Source organism: Camellia sinensis, chromosome 1 (genome assembly GCF_055761805.1).
Source record: "Camellia sinensis isolate YWXY chromosome 1, ASM5576180v1, whole genome shotgun sequence".
Classification (NCBI taxonomy): Eukaryota; Viridiplantae; Streptophyta; class Magnoliopsida; order Ericales; family Theaceae; genus Camellia; species Camellia sinensis.
Window position 1 is genome coordinate 78,860,439 of NC_138961.1, and position 5,807 is coordinate 78,866,245.

The 5,807-nt window shown below is 35.8% G+C and overlaps 1 pseudogene across 1 annotated transcript; it reads left to right on the forward strand.

The window, feature by feature from the left end:
* The first annotated feature begins 648 nt into the window (after positions 1–648).
* Positions 649–1,657, forward strand: LOC114316381 (pectinesterase inhibitor 4 pseudogene; annotated as a pseudogene). The gene has a single exon (XR_014328166.1). The product of XR_014328166.1 is annotated as a pectinesterase inhibitor 4 pseudogene (transcript).
* The last annotated feature ends 4,150 nt before the right edge of the window (positions 1,658–5,807 follow it).

A 5,807-nucleotide genomic window follows, 5' to 3' on the forward strand; every position in this document is an offset into this window, starting at 1 on the left:
TTCGTCCGCAATACGTTTTCAATTTTAGAGTTAAACTTGCGATAAAGTGAAAATTTAGAATCTTAATTGCAAGAACCACAAGGTTGGGTTTCAAAAGAAATTATAAAAATTGAGGTCTCTATTTATCATAAATGAAACCCTGGTATGTTGAATTATAGTGACACAATGTTTAGGAAAATGTATAAAGAAAAATGTAGGTTTTTTTTTTAGTATGGTTGAAATAGTAACACAATAAATAAATAAGAAAAACATGGCTCACAGATATACGTAATTCGATAAGATTGTGTATGATGCACACCAATTCCACTGTATTGAAAAACAAAAAACAAAAACAAAGAGTAGAATAAATATTTTATATAAACAATAATAAATTTGATAGGATTTACTTTACATAAAAATTTTAATTTGGACCTACATTAATTTTTCAATCAACATGCACATTTTTATTCTTTGAGCAAAAAATAAAATTCTAATGAGAAAGTCCTAACGTACCATGTGAGAATGAGAATTCAAATTCATATTTAGCCCCATTGCATGTGGCTGCTGCGGCATTTGACAGCGAAATATATGTTCATATTACACATTCGCAATTCATAAACAACTCATTTCTTTATTCACCAAAACAACCAACTCTCTCTGTCTCCCGCCTAAACTAATAAACCTGGCAGTTGCTCTATAAATAATCTAATCTCTTCCAAAACACATTCACCAATACAAATCTCTAGTGAGAGAAGAAGAAGAAAAAGGAAAAGAAACAGAGGAAACATGGAAGCTCACAGTCTCCCAAACCCATCTTCCTTCCATGTTCTCACATTCCATTTCACCATTCTTCTATTCATCTCCCACCATACCCAACCAGTCTCAGCCACCACCAGCACCACCACCACCACCACCACCACCACCACCAATCAAGCCTATGCAAACTTCATCAGCACCGCCTGCAACACCACCACATACCCATCAGTTTGCTTCAAAACCTTCTCTCGCTACGCTGCCGTTGTCCAAATCAACCCCTGGAAGCTTAGCAACACCGCCCTTAACATCACCCTAAAAGCCGCCAAGAGCACATCTAAACTGGTGTCGAAGCTTGCTCAACAGAATGGTTACACTCCCACAGACGCAGCTGTCATGAAGGACTGCATAGACAATATTGGAAGCAGCATAGATGAGCTCAAGCAATCTATTCAAGCAATGACAACTGTTGATAGTAGCTCTGATAAGCTGTTTCAGATGGACAGCATCAAGACTTGGATGAGTGCCGCCATAACGGATCAGACTACTTGTACAGATGGATTTTATGGCGGCGAAGTGAGTCCCAGTGTGAAGAACAGGATCAGTAAAAGCATTTTGAAATTCACCAGACTTACTAGTATTTCTCTGTCTTTCATCAACAACCTCACTTATTAAGAATGCAACAGTATAATAGTGGTTGATTCACTTAAATGAATTTTTATTTTTGAAATTTACATTGTGATATTTGTTCGGTAAAAAGAAAAGAAGTATATATTCATTTATCAATATAGTACCATGCTCATTCCATTGAGAGGTCAAGGAGTAATTATTTCATTTTTACCGCAAATCATCATTACAATAAACGAAACACTCATGAATTACGCACTAATGTTACTATAATAATAAGTTTTTTTTTTGTTTATTATTTTCAAAAATTTCACTGAATTTCTTATAAATTAAATGGAAACAAGTTCAACCATCCTACTCCATATAAAGAGTGTTGGTTCATGAGTCCAGATCCTCTGCCATGGTTCCTGCGATGCTTCTAAAACGACGTCGTTTTTGTTGTTGTTGTTGTTGTTGTTATTTATTTTTATTTGTTTCAGCTCTCAAAACCAGAGAGAGACCATCTAAAACAGAAAACCAGAGACGAAGAGGAAAGAGGGACGGGCAGCGACGACTGTGGCGGTGAGGCCACATTCAGTTCCTCCGACTCCATTTCTCTCTCGTCGTCGGCGACCCAACCACCCCAATCGTTTACATTGGCTTTTCAAGGCTCCGATCGAAGATTTCTGATCTTAATCAACTCCCAATCAACGATGATGAAGCCCCTCTGGTGTTGATCAGTTCAGATGACGACGTTCGGTGCATGGTCGATGAGTTTGACAAGCTCGAATCGCTCGATAAGCCCTCTAGGCTCTGGATTTTTGTTTGAAATGAATGGGTATGTTTTTAGACATAAAAACTGTGTTGATCTGAGAATTTAAATGATGGGTCTCGGGTTTCTTATAAAAATTATAATGGGTTAGGTGATTTGAAGAGTGTGAGTGATCCTTCTGTTAATGGTAATGGGCATGAGAGTTTTCGATTGCAATGGATATTCAATCTCTTCCTCTTTTCTCTCTCTTCCTTGTGTATTTAAACCCAAAACCCATCATTGTTTTCACAATTTCAGCAAAACCCAAATTTTGAAAATCACTTCTGAAGATTGTTTTTGTCAAGAACATCATGGTTAATTCATGTGTGATAGAGAATGCCGAGGCAAAAATTGAATGAAAATTGAATGAAAATGGACGAGTAGAATGAAGGGAATGTAAGATTAGGGAAAAGAGGCTGTTCTTTTTTTTTTTTTTTTTTTGGTTACATAAAAAGGTTGTTCATCTTCATCATCTTCCTCACTGGTTCGCAATTATCATTTGAAACGAGCGACTTTGGTTGGGAAAAGAGGTGGGCCGAGAACTCCTGTGCCTACTTGGAAGATGGATTCAAAATCACCTCCTCCAAGTGTTCCACAAAATGCTAAATCAATGAAATATCCATCAAGTATGGATCTCTTTTGACACCCAGTTTAATGGTAATGGGCATGGGCATGAGAGTTGGAATTCAAGCTTTTGACACCCAGTTTAATGTTTGGTGGTCTGTCTCTCTGGTTATGAGAGCTGAAAAAGAGAGAAAAAAAAGAGTCCAAAACGACGTCGTTTTGGAAATACTGCAGGAACCATGGCAGAGGATCTGAACTCGTTGGTTCATGGCTTGACTTTTATAAGATCCATACATTCATGAATCATGATCCTCTATAGAATTCCTTCATTAAATCATTTCATGATTCTCATACATATACTAAAATAAATAAGAACTTTGAGAACCAAACATTTCATTTTTAAAAGTAAAAATTTTGTTATAAAATTTTAAAAAGCAAATTTTTGTCATCATTAGAGTCATCACAAAAAAGGCCAATTTTAAAAGTCAAAAAATGAACTTTAGCGATTTTTTTTTTTTTTTTTAAATGTTGTTAATATATGCAGTTTTATGGAGAATTGCCAAAAGAATTTACTTTTTGAGACAACAATTTTTGTTCCAAAAGAGTATTAATTAAATGTCCAATTTGGTCGCAAAAAAAAAAAAAAAATTATAGTTTTGGCAACCAAAATATTTCATCCATAAAAATGATTTTGTCCCTAAAATTGGGCGCACAGGCCATAGGTCCAATTTTGAATTTCTTTCGTCTATAAGTCTATGCGCTAAACTATTAAGTTCATAAGGACAATTATGATAATTCGTTTCAATTTGTACTAATGAAAGAGAATAAGAGAATAAGGAGAGAGAGAAATTGGTAGAAAGAGAAAGATGAAGAGGAATGAAAGAGAATAAGAGAATATGAGAGAGAGAGAGACCTTGATTCATTTGTGGAGACAAGACTGAAAGGACTCGAAGTCCTTGAGGATCTCTAAATGGAAGCGATTGAGTTGGCGCTTGATGAAGTTTAGGCACGTACAAGTCATTTTCCTTTAGATCAGAGATCGTACTTAGGCTTTTCAAATGCAGTAGCGATCCAACGATGAAGAGTAACGACGAGGTAGATTTGGCTAGCAGTAGGCTAAGAATGAAGGCATATTTTCTGCGGTTCCACCTCCTAGGATTAGGATTTCGTTTAGGAAGGCCTAACCCAGACGTAAAGGTTTCACACGACGCCCTTCAGTGTCACACCCCAAATCCAGGCATGACCGGCCGTGGCCCACAGGGACTTAGCCCAAGGCACACGTAAGCCTAAACATGAACCCAAAACCACAAAGAATAAATGTGATGATAGCCCAGAAATAAATAAATCAAAACTCAATCCAGTGACATGCCACAATTGAAAAACAAGTCATAACCAACTTTTTAAAAATATATATATACTAAATGGGACACAAACCGCCCACAACATAAAATAATTCTAAATAAAACTCAACCACAATGTATGCACAAAACTCGACAAGCAACCTAAAACAAATTAAATAAATGCCCTAGAGGTCCATGCAATTAAGTTCCTGCTACGCCATGAGTCGACTCTAAGTCCTTTCTAACACCTGGAAATGATAAATAACTAAGTCAGCTGTTAGCTCAGTGAGTAGCAACATGGATAGTAAATACAGTTTTGAAAACAGGGTTCAATTCCAAAATAAGATATATATCACAGAAACTAGATTGGCGTACAGTTTGGTAAATACAATCTGTTTCAAAAAGAAGGTTCCACAGTTCAACACTTAAAATACTCATGTCTCGCAAGAACATGATAAACAACATTTTCCACTTAAAACAGATTATAACATGAACACCAATAATTTTCTGGGTACCAATAAAAATAAATAATCTGCCATACAGTTCTCAAGGCTATAAGCCCCGTTGGATCCAATACCGAACTAAGAGTCATCCTCAAGGTGGCACCTGGGCCTTTTCTCAAAGACGATCCGATTGAAGGTCACCTAGTTATTTTTAAAGGTCTTTTCCTTACAATCGTTGAGCACTAGAGTCATCACGGCCCAACCAGGATCTGTTCCCTAGTGGCCAGAGTCACCACACACAGTGGAATAATTTTCCTGGACTAAATACACACATGGTCCCAATAATCAATACACATCAGTTTCGCAAAATATGGTGGTTCATCATTATAAACATGAGACCAAAACAAATAGTTTACAGTATGCCAAGTTCACACATGTTTCAGAAATAATTTGATTCCATTGATAATATAATAATTTATCAAAACAGTTTAGTATTAAAACAACAATTCAATTTTCCAACAGTTCAGGGTAGTGGAACATTTATAAAAATACGTAGCATGAAACTACTCACCTGAAAACAAAATAATATAATCCTCGAATAGAGTATGAAAGTCCAACTAGTGCCCTGAACCAATATGAAAACTACACGTCACTACTAATTTAAAAATACTAAAGAATACGAACTAAGTAACCCCAAACTAAAGCGCACTAACACGGCTCAACCCAACTCACCGTTACTCTTAAATATTACCTAAGTTCATGTTCTTCAAGGTCTAAAAACACCCAAGACATAGGTTCCGATCGAAACTTCACTAAAAATAACTTTAAGATAAAACAGAGTTTCAAACAAGTTTTCGCAATTTATTCGCTAACTTTGAAAATTACAAAACCCACTCCACGCTATTCGAAAAATTCCAATAACCTCCAGATATGATCTAATATATCCTAATTTTCAAACCCAATTGGTTTCACTTGATTTGCTTATCAAAATAATTATCTATAATTTATTATATCCAAACAGGTTGTTTTCTGCAGCACTTTAAAGAAATTGACGGTTCTCTTAGTATACACGAGCAATCAACGCAAGGTAAAAAATGCAAGAAACTAGACTCGTAACCGGTTCTAATGACACTAATTTGATAATTTTTGGATTTATACCCAAAGAGAACAACACTCCCGAATTTACCGTTTCGGACTGGTTTCCTGGACAGATTTAAATACCTCAATTTATATGGATTTTGACTCCCAAAAATTATGAACAAATTCAGCTATACAATTCAGTATGTAATTAATCTACTGTAAAAATTTCAG